The 15,972-nt window shown below is 60.4% G+C and overlaps 1 non-coding gene across 1 annotated transcript; it reads right to left on the bottom strand.

The window, feature by feature from the left end:
• Positions 1–15,060: 15,060 nt before the first annotated feature.
• TRNAN-GUU (transfer RNA asparagine (anticodon GUU)) lies at positions 15,061–15,134 on the bottom strand. The gene has a single exon. It is a non-coding gene; the product is annotated as a tRNA-Asn (tRNA).
• Between the last annotated feature and the right edge of the window lie 838 nt (positions 15,135–15,972).

The following is a 15,972-nucleotide window of genomic DNA, read 5'->3' as shown; positions in this document are numbered from 1 at the left end:
GGTCTTTTGCCATATTTTCTATCTTTCCTACACAGCGGAATTGTTTGCTTTTGGGCCCTTAACAACGTCCCTTTGAAATACTTCCAACTCTCCTCAGTTGTTTTTCCCTTCAGTCTTGCTTCCCATGGGACCTTACCTACAAGTTCTCTGAGCTTATCAAAATCTGCCTTCCTGAAATCCATTAGCTCAATTGTGCTGGTCTCCCTTCTACCTTTCCTTAAGATCATGAACTCTATTATTTCGTGATCACTGTCCCCTATACTGTCTTCCACTTTCAAGTTCTCAACTAGTTGCTCCCTATTTCTTAAAACCAAATCCAGAACAGCTTCTCCTCTGGTAGCTTTTTCAACCTTCTGAAACAGAAAGTTGTCTCCAATGCAGTCCAGAAACTTCTTGGATAGCCTGCGCCCCGCTGTGTTAGTTTCCCAACATATGTCTGGATAGTTGAAGTCCCCCATCACCACCAAATCTTGGGCTTTGGCTAGTTTTGTTAATTGTTTAAAAAAGGCCTCATCCACCTCTTCCACCTGGCTAGGTGGCCTGTAGTAGACTCCTAGCATGATATCACCCTCGTTTTTTACCCCTTTTAGCTTAACCCAGAGACTGTCTACACAGCTATCTCCTACGTTCATCTCCACTTCAGTCCAAGTGTGTACATTTTTAATATACAAGGCAACCCCTCCTCCCTTTTTTCCCTGTCTGTCCTTCCTGAGCAAGCCGTACCCTTCCATACCAACATTCCAATCGTGCGTCCCATCCCACCAGGTTTCTGTAATACCAATGATATCAAAGTTGTATTTATTGGTTAGCAATTCCAGTTCTTCCTGCTTATTACCCATACTTCTTGGATTTGTATATAGGCATCTAAGATAGTGATTTGATCTTGCCTCCCTGTTGTGCCCTGACCCTCCTTGCTCCTTCCCATTATAGGCCGTAATCCCCCCCATTTCCAACCCATCTCTCAGTCCCGCACATTCAGCACTTACCTGTGGGCTTTGCTCACCTGTCCCCGTCGAACCTAGTTTAAAGCCCTCCTCACAAGGTTAGCCGGCCTGTGTCCAAACTGAATGACAGGAAATTACCTGTGAGAAATTTGAATGTGTGGAATCCAGGGAGCTCAGGGCTGGGGTGTGTGGGTGTGGGGAGCTCAGGTTAGGGGGATGGAGTGTGAGGATGTGGGGGAGCTCAGGGCAGGGGGGTGGGAAGTCTGTAGATGTGGGGGAGCTCAGAGCAGTGGGATGGGGAATGTGGGAGTATGGGGAGCTCAGGGCGGGGGATGAGGAGTGTGAGGATGTGGGGGAGCTCAGGGCAGGGGGTGGGGAGTGTGGGAGGATGGGGAGCTCAGGGCAGGGGTATGGTGGAGCTCAGGACAGGGGGCTGGAGAGTGTATGGGTGTGGAGAGCTCAGGGCAGGGAGTCCAGGAGTGAGGGGGGGCGCAGTGCAGGGATTGTGGTGCAGGAGTCAGGGGTAGGTGGTGGGGGGTGTTTGGAGGCTCAGGGCAGGGGACTGGGAGTGCAGCCACTACACTACTTGGCCACCAGATCCCTGGAGTACACTGTGGCTGTGCAGCCCAGCGTGCTGACAGCACCCAAAGCCCCGCCCCCAGCCCGCCAGGCTTAGTGGGGCACCCCAGAGCGGCTTCCTATCGCCCTTGTCTAGCACAACATGGACAGTTGGTTCCCACTACCGTGATCTCCTAGGAGACTGAGACACCATTCTGCCAGGACGGCCCAAGCTGCTGAGGGAAATTGCCCCTCACCATCCCGTCTGTCCAGGTCCCTCTGCCTCTGGGTTTGTTCTTCAAGGGCCAGATGTGTGGGGCTGGGACTGTCCTTGTTCTGTGTTTGCAGAGTGCCCAGCAGAATGGCTCCTGCTTCACCCCTGGCCTAGAAATAAGCAGAACAGGCAGTTTGGGGAGGGAAGAACCAGGGAAGGGAAGGTTTGGGGCCGGGGGCTAAGAGGCGGGGCTGGGAGGCAGGGCTGGGGTGGAGATGCAGATGTAGGGAGTTGGGGTGGAGGCTGGAAGAAATGGAACTCAAGGAGCTGGAAGGGTTGGTGAAGGATGGAGTAAAGGGAGGGGGGCCAGGCTACAGGACATGGAGGTGCCAGCCACAGGAGGGAGGGAGAGACGTTTGTTTGACAGGACCCCAGGGATTTGGGAGCGAGGAACAGTGGGAGGGGAGTGGGAAACATTTGGGGAGAGGAACCTTTGGGAGACCTGGTGGTGAGGAGGGCGGCAGTCAATGGGAGAGGAGACAAAAAGGAGCAGGTGCTGCCTGGGTCCAAGGAGGTGGGGAGAGATGGGGTCTGGGTGTCACGAGTACCAGAGTTAGCTGCACCTCCGTCCTCCTCCCTACCTGGTATCTCTGCCCCCTCCCTCCCGAACTTTCCTTCTGCATGTCTCTGGGCCTCTCCGTCAGTGCCAGAGGGGATCCCTCCCCCCCCCCCCCCCATGGCTGGATTCTTCCCTTCCCGAGACATGCAGTCACCATCTCAGTGGGGTGGGAGCCCTTTGATGCTTCGCCTGCGTGTTCCCAGCCGAGAAGGGGCGGCTAATCCCGCAGAAGCAGAGCCCTGCACTTTTGAGTACCTGGACCCAGGGTTTTGCTGCTTTATAGCGGGTGGGGTTAAAATAACGGAACGTCTCTTGTCCCACCAATCCCCCAGGACTCACCCCTCTTCTCTGCATTGCGCAGCGTCCGGGGGATACCGCCCCGCGGGGACACTCATGCCCGTGTCCAAGGGGCTGTCCCGTAGCCTATGTCAGTGTGAAAAGCATTAAAGGACCCTGCCCCAGAGGGAGAGCGTCTCTGGGGGCGTTGTCCCGGGATGACTGCAGTGCTTTGTCCACACCAGAGTAGTGAGAGGCGGCCGCAGCCAGGGTTGCCAGATGGTCAATAAAAATACCAGACGTACTTGCCATTGCATCACAACCTAGAGTACATCTTATTTAGAAAACTGAGATATTTTCTCAATTTATCTCCTGGACAGAAAGCTCAAATACTGGACTGTCCGGTTCAAACGGGACACCTGGCAACCCTAGCCGCAGCCCCTGCCCGGAAAAGCTCCCAAGCTAAGCACCTGGGGGATTTAGGAGCACCAAGCAGTGGGCACAAAGCACAGTCACACACTTGTGCTCCCAACTCCCTTAGGGCTTTGAAAATGCTCCCCTTAGACGAGTTAGAATCAGTGTCCCCGTTTCACACACGGGGGCTGAGGCCCACTCAGGGGAGTGGCAGGGCCAAGGGCTCTGCAGCAGACCTGGGACTTGAACCTCAGTCTCCCAGAAGTTCCACAACCAGCCCGCTCTGCTTTGCTAAAGGAGCAGGCGGGACTGTTTGTGCAGGAGGAGGAGCTGGGCTGGCTGGCTGGCTGGGGCAGGCCACAGCACGGCTCAGCCCTTGGCCTGGCTGAGAGCGAGGAGAGGCCTGCAGGCTGAGGGGCAGTGTGACGGACCGGGCCGTGTCTGGGCACAGCTGAGGGCGTCTGCTCAGGGCGAATTGCTCAAATCCGGGGCTCCTTACAGCCCCCAGACTGGTGACCTCTCCACACAGGCCACAAACCAGTCCCACAGAGCGCTTCAGCTGCCTGCCTGAAGCCTCACGAGCAAAACCCCTCCGGCACCCCAGCAATATCCATGCCCCCGATGGCCCCGGGCCTCATACACCGGTGGGGGTCCTAGCACCCAATCCCACCTACCCCGAACAAGTTCTGTCTGGTCCCAAGAAACCAGCCACAGATCCCTGGTCAATTTACCCTCTGGATCTTACCCACAAATCATGCTGAGCCAATCCTTTAGCATCTAACACCTAAAGGTTTATTATTACAATAAAGAAAAGCATGAGAGTAAGGTTGTTAAAGGAATAGTATGTTACATGCACCGAATCTCCCAGTTCTCGATGCAGCCTCTAGCAGAGATGTTACAGCTGCTGGTTTAAGAGTTCTTGTTGCACATCCTAGGGTCAGGATGGGTTCACAGGTCTCTCGGGCTCTTCGATCCCTGCAATGCTGCCTCTGGGATGAAGTGCTGAGCTGAGAACCAAGATGGCATCGACCACATGGCCTATTTATCCCTCCTTCCTGGCCTCTTCTTGGCTGCAGGAGATCACCTGGTCCTCAGCCTCTCTCTGCTGGCCGCTCTTAGGTGTCCGCCCTCATGCTTTAGGTGTGTCCTTGGCCCATTCAGTGCCATTGTCCCACAGGGCCTCGCTAATTAGCATGTCCACAGGCCGGGCTCTGCCCAATGCTCAACCACATGCAGAGAAATATTCAGGATCCACACAGACTACAGATTCCTAACTACACACACAGACGTTATACAACCACATAAATAGCTTACATAGGACTATCAGATAATAAGCTTCTATTCAGCACCCCACATGGCCCCCTTTTCTACCATTTTCTGGGGCCAACACCCCCACCTATGGGTGCAGCAGTGATCTGGCTGCTCCCCTCAAGATCCAGTAATGTGACAGGCAGTGACTGGAGGAGCTGCCTGGGCATAGACTGTAACCCAGGGGCCCACAGTGCAGCAATCATCAGCAGTGTCTGTGTCTCCCCAGCCCCCATTCAGAGCTGAGTACAGGTACCTCCCCAGCCCCCTCCCCACCCCCGTCTCCTGCTCACAGCAGGTCAATAGGGTTCTCCCATTCTTGGGCCTCTGGTTCCCATGCAGCTGCTCCCAACAGGAGTCCCTTGCAGCCCGGCAGGCTGGGGCAGGCCCCATCTCTCCAGCACCAAGGTGATGACGGATACAGACACCAGGAGGAGCGAGACGAGGGTGCAGCCAATGGCCTAGCGGGCAGGAGATGTGGCCGGCCCTGCAAATGGAAAGGACCTGGTGACAGTCGGGTGCAAAGTGGCAAATGGCTCTGCAGTGCCAGCACTAGGCACAGAGCAGCTGCCGTGTAGAGACCTTGGGTGAGTGCCCAGAGGGCTAGATCTACAGGGGATCATGCTGCAGGGGGCATGTTCCCCCGACAGGAGGCCGAAGTGACAGAGGCTGTTGGGGACTCTCCTCCCTTTGCCCAGGTGGTGTTGGAGGAGCAGGGAAGGACCCAGGTTTGCTCAGGCTGCACCAGGACTTGGTGCAAAGGCCTGACAGGAGCCAGCAACGGACACAGCAGCCCAGACCCTCTCGCCTCTCCCCAGTATGGCTGGCAGCTCACAGGGGCGACCCCGCCCTGGGCACGAGGCCTTGGCACCGGCTGTGGGCTCAGGAGGGGGCGGACATGGGACATAAGCGATGCCGAAGGGAGGGGTGTGGGCATTAGAGGCCACTACCATTGCCCCGCCCCCTTCCCCGCACCTACCCCTGCCCCTGTTCTGAGGCCACGCCCCCACTCATTCCACTCCCCCCTCCCTCTGCTGCTTGGGCTCCCCCACCCTCACTCAGGTTCGCTGGCCTGAGGCTGGGGTTACGGTGCAGGATGGCTGGGGAGTGGGGCGCGGGAGAGGCTGCGGGTTGCAGGCTCTGGGACAGGTTCAGGGCAGCGATGGGAGTTTGGGTGCAGACTCAGAGGCAGTTAACTGTGGGAGGAGGATCCAACAGGAGGCTGGGGTTTGGGGTGGGGGGTGTCTACCCCAGCTGCCTGAGAGATACTAGACTGACTCTGGTTTCCTTGTGTCTCCCCGGCAGGGCTCTCACTCCCACTTCTCCTCTCAGGGTCCCTGCCGGCTCCCCTGCTCTATCTGAATGCGTCCCTGGCGCCTCCAACCCCCCCCAAGCCTCACGAATGTGGCCCCGACTGAGACATCTCACTCCCCTGGCACTCCAGCCCCAGCACAGATTAACTCTCCTGGGTTCCAGGGAGAGTGGCATTTGCGGGTCCCTCTCAATCTGAGGGGGGGCCAAAAATGAGGGATCCCCGAACCTCAGTCCTCCCTGTCCCTTCCCCTCACCTCAGTGAGGCTTGTGGGTTTTGGAAGAAGGGTTTTTGTATTTTGCTTTTCTCGTGTGTGGTCCCCAACTGGTTTTTCTGGGGGTCAGTGGCCCTGGAGACAAAAAAGGTTCCTCATCCCTGCCTTTAAGAAAGAAAACTTTGAAACCCTTTGTGGTAGACAGAAATTAACATTTGACCTTATTGAAAATGAAGTTTCCTAAAGTTAAAACACCTAATCTGTGTAAACATTCAAATTAAACCAGTCACCCAAGCTCCAGCACTAGCACAATGGCGCCGCGTGATGATGCAATGGACGGTGCGCACCCAGGCTCCTCCCCTCAGCTCTCTTCTGCACCCAACCGCCCCGTCCCAGACCCCAAACTCCTCGGTAGAAATGTGGCCCTTGACCACTTGCCAAAATGCCCCCCCCCATTAAAAATTATTGACAAAGCCTGATCCAAATGTTTTTTGAAACGTTATTTAATCCGAATTTAAATACATTCTATACAATTGGGAGGGTTGGGGGGAGGGGGACGCAGCTGCTGGCTCCTCAGCTCCTTGTGCTCTCACTGGCTGTCTTCCTGCTGCAAGGGAAGCAGAATCCGTCACATTCATCCCTGGGGACTCAGGGGTACTGGGCCCCCCCAGCATTTCCACCCTCCTCCCCCCTGCGCTGAGACTTGTTCTGCTCTCTGGTCACCCCCCGTCAGGCCCGCAGGGTGAGCTTCTGACCCACCCAGCAGGGACGTGGGGTGGGGGCAGCATGAGGAAAGGGGCGGGGGACTCCCTGAGGGGATGGGAAGGAGACCCTGGCCCTGCCCCGCTCTCCTGCATCTGCTCCGGCTGCTCACCATGTATCCCAGGAGCTGATGGGCCTGCCCATGCAGGGCGTGGGCCAGGACCAGCCCGGCCTGGCTGGGGCGCCTCAGGGGGGAGCGGGCAGCGAGCAGAGCCTTGTCTAAAAAGCAGTTCTCCTGCTCTGGCGTGAAGAGCTGCCCAAAGACCTGAAATCAAGAGCACGGGAGGTTTCAGCTGACGGCCCAGAGCCCGGCCCCAACTCCTGGGGCTAAAACAGCTTCCTCCTTCTGCAAACTCCCTTCCAGACCCTGCACCCAGACGCTCTCCTCACCCTGCACCCTAACCCCTGCCCCAGGTCACACCTTCCTCCTGCCCCCAAGACCCTCCCAGACCTCACCCCCCTCCGCACAACAGAGCAGCCCTAGGCCACTGGCCAACATCTTGGAGCGACCTCCATCAAAAAGTGTTGCCCCCCGTCCCGCCCTGCTTCCCCTTCTACGGGAGATCCGGGGCAAGGTGCGGCGCTGCCCCTAGGAAGCGCCGCCCCTTTGAAACGCCGGGACAGCGTCACAAAGGGGCAGCGCCGCCCTGTCCATGGCTCGAATAGTCGAGGGAAAATGCATCGACCATTCGATCAGCGACTCCCCGCTCCCACCCCGCGTCCTACCCGCACGAGGGCCCCAGCCAGCCCCACCCCCGAGCCCTGCCCTGCCCTGGCAGCGCGTCCTTACCTCTCCCACCCGCACGGTGTTGCTGTGCGCCAGGACCCATCTCTCCTTATAGTAGTGCCTGCACCACAGGTCCTCTGCCTGGTGGATGTTGAGGCCTGCAAGAGACAAACCAGGGTGATTCTGCTGGCAGGTCTGAGCCCTTCCCCTCCCACGGGTCCCTGCAGGCATCCCTGGGCAAATGGAGGGGCACAGGGGGCAGAAGGGGAACACAGAGGGACGCATCCCCCCTTGGGCCAGTCTGGGGGAAAAGGGCTGGGTCCCCTCCCCCCGCCGCCGGCACCCTCAGGGTGTCCCTGGGGCCCAGGTCCCGGCTGGGTTCCTTACCCCTGTGGTGCAGGAGGAGTCGGTACAGGCTGTGCACCCCCTTCCGGGCCAGCCGGCTGACGTCTTCGGATGGGTCCGAAATAAAAAGGCCCAGCTGGGCCACGTGGTGACCCATCCTCGGCCAGTCGGCGGAGTTCTGAGGGGAGAGAAGAGGGGGGGTCCCTCAGCATCCTGGGGCTGCACGTCCCATGCTAACGGCCGCCGAGGCGGTTCTGAGCTCGGGGACGGACAGAGACACCTCCCGGGGTGGGGCGGGGCGGGGCGGGGCCGGCCTTGCGAGGAGACAACCCTGAGCAATGGCCCCGACTGAAGGGTCACTCCGGGGGTGGAACAAGGGGATCCACTGACGGCCACTCCCCAGTCTGGGGCCCAGGTGCCCCCCGGAAAGGCCCAGGGTCGCCCCTCCCCGGGGAAAGGAGAACGCGGCCCATTCCCGGCCCATTCCCAGCTCTGCCTCCCGGGGACGCTCCCAGCCCCGCGCCCTGCAGCCCCAGACCCCCCGGCTCCGAGGTCACTTACCTCAAACCCCGGGAGGGTGGTGGCGACTCCCAGCAGGGCCGTGGTGCTGCCAAGGGCCCTGGCTCGCTCCTGGGGCAGGCGGGACTCCAGCCACGGGCTCAGGTGCTGGGGGGGAAAGAGGCAGGTCAGGACCCGTAGGGAGGCGCCGGTTCTGGGCAGAGCCTGGGGCTCCTCTCAGACTGTGCCCCCCCCCCCCCAGCCACTGACACAGCTCCTCTCTCGGCCCCCCGAGGAAGCAGGGACAATGGCCCCGTCCCCCCCACGGGGCTCACCTCCATGATCAGCTGCAGCCTGGCGGTGTCTGGGGACTCGGCGAGGAGGCTTGCCAGTAGGGCCTGGAGGTCGACGGGAAGGGCCCGGATGAACTGCTGCAAGACAAGGGGGAGCCCTGGGTCAGAGGGGGGTTGGGGAATCCAGGCCACCCGCTGGCCCCGGGGTGCAGCCTTGAGCAGGGTCTGAGACGCCTCGCAGAGCAGGGAGGAGCCCAGGCTGGGCATGGAAGGGACGGGCCCCCAGGGAGAGCAACGGGAAACCTGGAGGGAAGGATCCAAACCTGCAGCTTCTTCTCTCCCTCTGCCCCCACCCCCACTCCTCTCTGGAGCTCCAGCCCAGCCCGGGAGCAGGGCCCGGAGGGACGTACCTGTGTGTGGATGGGCTCCTGCTGCCAGTCCCCAGACACAGTCTGTCCCACGGCCGCCCTCAGCAGGGGGCTCAGGAGCTGGGCCTGTAGGGGAGGCTGCAAGGTGCTGGCAGGAGAGAGGGGCAGAGACTGTTCATTCAGCAGCAGGGCTGTGTCCAGACTCAGGGGGTTTTTCGGGAAAAGTAGCCTTTTCCCGAAAAAACATCACCTGCGTCTAGACTGCAGTCGCGTTCTTTCGAAATTAAATCGAAAGAACGCGGCTTTTCTTTCCACGGCGGTAAACCTCATTTCACGAGGAAGAACGCCTTCTTTGGAAAGTGCTTCTTTCGAACGAAGGCGTTCTTGAATGGAACTAGGGCTTCTTCGAAAGAGAGCATCCAGACTCACTGGGTGCTCTCTTTCGAAAGAGGCTTGCAGTCTAGACATAGCCCAGGAGACAGAGACTTTCCCACTCCCTGGTCAGGGGATCTGCTCTGGGGGGGAGTCGGCGGGGGGGGGGTCGGTACCTGAGGCTGCAGGCGGCGTTGAGGCAGTCGGCCAAGACCAGTGGGGTGGGGGAGTCCTCCATGATCTCCTGTGAGACCCAAGGAGACAAAGGGGCGTGTGAGGCTGGGGCCCCCAAGAGACGCTCACACGGCCAGCGCCCCCACCCAGCAGGATCCAACCCCACTGCCTCCCGCTGGCCTGTAGCCCCCCTGCCCGGCACAGGGCCCCTCCCAGCACCCCCCTCCCAAACCGGGACCAGCTCAATCCTTGTCCCCAGGCCGTCTCCTGCCCCTCACTGCCCTGGTGACCAGCCTCTGAAGCTCCTCATCCCTGCTCCCCAGGCGCATCCTCAGCAGCCCGCTCTGCTAACCTTCCAGCTCCCCCCCCCCATGGCCCGGGGAGACCCCTCCCTGTTCCGAATCCCCCTCCCTGTCCAGCACCCCAGACCTGCCCCATTTCTGTGTCCCTTCCTCCTCCAGCATCCCCACCCACCCTCCCCATGTCCACCTCCCCCTCCCCCTCCAGCACTCCTGGCCCCACCCATCCCATTTCCAGCACCCCCACCCGCCGCCATGGCCCAGGCAGACCCCTGTCCACCCCACGTATCCCCTCCCCTCCTCCCGGCCGCCGCGACTCGCTCACCACGATCCTGGCCATCATGGTGTCCTTGCAGCAGCGCGGCGCCAGGGTGTCCTCGCCCCTTTGGAGGGCGGCGAGGCAGGCGGGGGGGACGGCCAGGAGGAACCGCTGCAGGGCGGCTGGGCTCTGCACCCCAGAGAGAGTCTGTGAGCCTGGGGCCTGCCTGCCCCCCACGGACAGCTGCAGGGCTCAGGCCTCCCAGGAGTGGAGGTGGGAGCTGCCGGTTGTCCAAGCACCCACACTCCCCCCCCAACTGCTTCCTCAGGCTTGTGGGGGCCCAGCTGGTGCATGACAAGAGACCTCAGCTTGGGGGGCCCAGGTCATGCAGGAGAAGGGGCCCCAGGGGGATCCCCAGGGACAAGCCCCTCCCGGAGGGGGGGACGTGCTGGGAAGGGGCCGGACAATCTCGGGTCCCCCCCGTGTGGAGAAGGTTCCTACCGTGTCCCGGGTGTGGAGCTGCTCTTCAATATCATAGATGGCCCCTTCCTCCACCCGGGAGTCCATCCGCTCCTGGCAGAGCTCCGCCGAGGCGCAGGGGGGCTCTGTGCGGGAGGGAAGGGACCAGGGTGACTCCAGCGGCCAGCAGGGGTCACGCGCCCCCATGTCAGGGACCCAGGGCAGCTTGGGCCCCACACGCCCCTCGCAGGGACCCATCCCCCTTCCACCCTCACATCTGCCAACGCCCTCAGCAGAGCCCCCGCCAGGAACAAGAGAGCCAAGCAGCAGCTCCCGCCCCCATCCATTGCCCTGGCTGCGGGGCAGACACTGGGGCTGCCCCCCCGTGTACTGGGTGAGCCCCTGGGCCCAGCATGTTCACGGCCCCTCACCTGGGTCTGAGCGGCTGCAGGAGGTGGCCCGGCTGCAGCTGGAGGCCCAGGCGCTGCTGCTCACTGAGCTGGACCCACAGCTGCAGGGGCTGGTGCGGAGAGGCTGGGGGCTCCCGGAGACTGGCAGGTCCCCGGGGGCCGGGCAGGGCGATGCCCCCTGGTGGTAATGGGGGCTGGGCTCCTGGGGCAGGTGTTTCTCTCCACAGAGGAGGCCCCAGAGCCACCCTACCCGGCTGCCCCGCTGGGCTGGGTCCCGCCTTCCCAGCCGCCTCTGGAGCCAGGTCCGGAGGGGCCTGGCCGGTGGGCGAGTCGCCCCGAGCTGGTGGGATTCAGCTTCCCCGCCCGCGGGGACGGAGGAGCTGCTTCCCACCGGCCCTGGGGCCATCTTCAGGGCTTTCCGGAACCACAGCCTGATGTGTTTGGCCATGCTGCAAATGAGGGGAGCAAAGGGGAGCTTGGGGCGCAGCCTGCAGAGCGAAATCCAGGGGTTCCAGCTCCCCAGAGCGACTGCCCCCAGCCCCCAAATGGCCCCTTGCTTATCGGCTCGGTCTTGCACAGGCACTTCTGGCCCTTGACCGAGGGCTGGGCCTGCCTGGAACCCAGCCGGCCCCGGGCGGGATCCAAACCCCTGGGGGCTCTTACCTTCTGCAAAACGCTGTCCGGATGTGGAACTCACAGAGGACAAAGCAACTGTGAGCAGGAGACGCACCAGAGCTAAAGCAACCGGGGGTCTCCAAAGTCCCCTGGGCCCGCCCCCCCCTTTTCTCAGCCTGAGATGTGGGTTCCTCTGTGAGGTCACCACCTCCCCACCTGCCCTTTGCCTGATCTGCTGAGGGCTGCCCAAAGCCCCTGTGAGGTCACTGCCCCCCCCCACCTCACCCTGCCAGTCAAATGTCCTGCCTCTGGCCACCCCTCTGGGAAGTTGGAGCCATTCCTAGGGGTCCCCCCCACTCCCTGACTGGGCATCCTGCAGCCAGCAGCTCCAGTAGCCCCATAGGCTGCTCCCTGCCCTACACTGCAGGCTTCTTGCACAAGAACTGTTTCACACCGGAGTTCTTGCGCAAAAGGTCTCGTGCAAGAGCACCTCCACCCTGCCATGTGCTTTTGCACAAGAGTGTCCATGGCACTGTGAACGCTTTCTCGTGCAAGAAAGCTCTGATGACCATTTTAGCCATAAAAGTGTCTTGCTCAAGAAGCCCCTGGTGCCCGTCCACGCTGCCTTCTTGCACAACAGCTCTTGCACAAAAGGGGCTTATTCCTCGTGGGGAGAGGAATAACTCCTGTGCAAGAAGCCCTCTTTTCTGATGCTTTACTGCAAATTTACTTGCACAAGAATTCACGTGCAGTGTAGACGCGCCACAAGTTTTTGCACAAGAACAGTTGTTCTTGAGCAAAATGCCTGCAGTGCAGACGTGGCCTTGGTGTCACCCAGCACTGGACTTCCTGGCCAGGAGCAAGAGTTAGAGCCTCCCACTCGCCCCGCTGCCTCTCACGGGCTCCCGTCCGGCCCCAGCCCTGGGCTTTGCCCTAGCGCATCCCAGCAAGGCCTCTGGCCTGCACTAGACCCATTGACATGTGGAGAATCCACCACTGCCCTGGGGCGCTTTGGTCTATGGGACTCGGACTCACAGCTGAGCATGGAGCCTGATTTTAGTTCGAACCAGCGGGGTAGTGTAGACATACCCCCTGAGACTTACTGGTGCTGGCTCACCCCCTGTCCTGCTCGTGGCTCCGTTGTCCTCCTCCCCACAGCCCCCCCCAGCTCTAAATGCTGCTCACATCAGTTCCCCTTCCCCGTGGCCAGGCCCTGCAGGGCTCTGGGGGCTGGTTTGCTGCCCTCAGCCCTGCAGTAGCCTGCTCCCCAGTTTGCAGCCCCTCCCATCATGCGTGGGGTCTCCTGGTACCGGAGGGAGGACGGGGGCAGACCAGGAAGGTTAATTTGATGTTGCAGCGGCGGGAAGAGGAGGGGTGGCGCAGAGGAGCTGTCAGTACATTATCCCAATACGCCATCCCAGTGCAGGCGTCGCACTCAGCTCTACCTGCAGAGGAGTCTCTATCTGCGCTGAGCAGAAAGGGGGTCTAGGACACACACACAAGTAGCCCCAGAACCACGCAGGAGCAGAGTCGTTCTGCGAAAGGGAGAGGTTTATTTGGTCTGCGAGGGCGGCCGTAGGGGGGTGTCGTGTGTGTGCCACTCATCTCCGTCTGGGCAGCGGCACCGGTCGGGCTCAGAACTGGGCACAGGACCCGACCACGGCACCATCGATCTCCAGTGTATCGATCTGCTGGAAGCCGCGGCAGAGCTGAATTGCAGAACGGCTGCCCATTGGCAAAGACCTTGAAATGCTGGTTCCTGCAGCCGATGGAGAGGAACCCACTCCTCCTGGGGGGAGGAGCAGCCAAGAGAGGGACCCACTCAGACCGGTCTGGCAGCGTGACGTAGTGGAACCAGCGCTGCCTAGGTAGGGTTTTACCTCCCCCCAGTCTGCTTCTGAGACCGAGTTTCCCCCTCTGCCCCATGGGCTAACAACAAGGCACTTTACAAACATTCTCTGTGTCATCGGCATTGTATGAAGGGGGAAACTGAGGCATGGAGCGGCATCTGATTTATATAGCTCAAGCCAGTCCCCACCCCTCTCGGTCTGCAGGAAAAGAAGCCAAGTGCTCTTGTTCCCACCAGTCCCACAGGACTCCTCATTGCTTTTGTTCCCACCAGTCCTCCATTCCCCTGCTTCCACCTGATGTCAAATACACAAAGCTCACGACTTCTTCTTTCCTGCACTTAAGCCAAGCAGATCAGGATGGGGAGGAGACATGAGGGAGCCCCCAGGCTCTTGCTCTTTCTCGCACATACACACACATATATTACTTTAGAAAATGCCAGGTGTGAGCTAGAGGAGAATCTCCATTAACTGTTAGCACTATAGGGCATATGATACATACATAAAGCATTTACAGTCCATCCAGCAGAGGGCAACAATACACCCCGCACACATGTAGCTCCCCCTCCTTTTCCAAATGCCCCAAGATTTAAACTACTGGAGACTACCCATTAGCTGCTAGTTGTATAGGAACTATGGGTATGTCTACACTACAAAGTTAATTCGAACTAACAGCCGTTAGTTGGAAGTAACTTTCATAGGTGCTACACATACAAACTGCTAGTTTGGACTTAATTCGAACTAGGTAAACTTCATTCTACCAGGAGTAACGCCAAATTCGAATTCAGTAGTTGGAATTAAGGGCTGTGTAGCCACTTAATTCGAAGTAGCTGGAGGCCAGCCCTCCCCAGGTTCCCCTGGTGGCTGCTCTGGGCCAAACCAGGAAAACTCCTCTCCTCTCCCCAGCCCTGGGGCCCTTAAAGGGGTAGACTCTGGCCAGACGGCACTTGCCAGAGCCAGCCCTGCCAGCAGTCTCTGCCCCGAACCAGGGGCTGCAGGATGAGCCAGGCAGCCAGTGCCAGCGAGCCGTCCCCCCGCCCAGTCCCCCAGCACCCAGGGGCCAGCCAGGGGCCGTAGATGGTGCGCACCCTCCTGGTCTAGTGTGGAGGTCATGGACCTCATTGAGGTTTGGGGGCAGGGCCCCAGCGTCCATGATCTCTGTACTAGGAGGAGGAACGTGGCCGTCTACGGGCGCATAGCGGCCGCCATGGCCCGAAAGGGACACAGGCCACCCAGGAGCAGGCGAATCCTGGTGTTCTGGCTGTGGGGGAAAAAGACAGCCACAAGATGGCGTTTGGAGTCACACGGGCGAGTCGCCTGTCCAAGCGGGACCGAGTCCCTTCCAAAGAGAAACCATGGCAGCCATGCAAGTCCAAGGCTGCACAGGAAACCTCGGGAGCTGCGACTGGGGCTCAGTTCGCGCGGCCACGCTTCCCAGGGGAGGTATGAGACAGGCCCAGAGGTCTGCGCAGCAAACAGGCCCGCAGGAGGGAGGCGGCTAAGAACCCGCGCGGCTCGTGCGTTTCTCCCTCTCAGCTGGCGTAGAGGCGGGAGGGGAGCGACACCTGCCCGGCTGGAGCTTTCGCGCTTGGGCTCGGGGCTTAAGCCCTGAGGCCGAGGCCCCGGCGCGCTTGCTGGGAGACGGGCTCCCGTGGCACGGCACGGCCCCTGAACCTTGCCGGCCACAAGGTGACCTCACCGAGGCCGAGAGGGATGGCTTGGAGGTGGCAAAAGGGAGCCCGCTAGCAAGCGCCAGGAGGCCAAGCGTAGCCACGTCCCCGGGTGGGCTCGAACCACCATCCTTTCGGTTAACAGCCGAACGCGCTGACCCATTGCGCCACAGAGACCTCAAAGGGGTTTCCGAAACGCTGCCCAGCAGCCTGCTCCTCTGCCTGGCCGTGCCAGTGCAGCCCAGGTGCTAGAGTGGATTGCGGGCAGTCTAGCCCAAAGGGAGCAGAGTGGCACAGCGGAAGCGTGCTGGGCCCATAACCCAGAGGTCGATGGATCGAAACCATTCTCTGCTGCGTGTGGGCCGGCCTCTTTTGACTCCGCGCCTTCACTCCAGGCTGCAAGTAGCTAAAGGCCAGGCCAGGATGCCGCCTGCGGGGAAGCTCTCGGCAGCCCCCCGCTTCCTGTGTGGGAGTCACGGAGGCCTCCTCTTCTGTCCTCAGGCAACAGGGCTTCCTCCTGCCCTTTTCCCACCCACAAGGGCCGCCGGGACCCGCTCAGGGAGCGCGCCAGGGAGGCTCTCCAGACGCTCGTGGAACAAAGCACTTCTGGACCACGCTACCCAGAGCCTTCATTCAGGCCTAGACAAAACGCCTAGACAAAGAGCTGCCACAGCATCAACACTGGCCTTGCTCTACTACTCCGAGGCACGCCAAACCCCTCACAAAGAGAACTTCTGCCTTCGCCATACTGCTCAACAACAGGACACGCGAGCAATTCCCTCCGACGCGCCGCTTCTCCCGCATCGCCACCACCCACGCTCTTTAGGCACACGCCGGCTGACCAAAACCCATCTCATCCCATCAAAAGCTTCTGCCCAGCCCAAGAGGACCAGCTACGTTCCCGGCTCAATTCATCCCTTACAGTCAGAGCCAAAAATCACCAGCTGACGGTCCTTCAGAATCCTCAATGGAAAGGGGGAGAGGGAATTGTGGGAGCACGGGCAGCACTCGCCAC

The sequence above is a fragment of the Pelodiscus sinensis genome, chromosome 25, assembly GCF_049634645.1.
Source record: "Pelodiscus sinensis isolate JC-2024 chromosome 25, ASM4963464v1, whole genome shotgun sequence".
Classification (NCBI taxonomy): Eukaryota; Metazoa; Chordata; order Testudines; family Trionychidae; genus Pelodiscus; species Pelodiscus sinensis.
The sequence above is the reverse complement of the archived record's forward strand: the minus strand, read 5'-3'. Positions and strand labels throughout refer to the sequence as shown.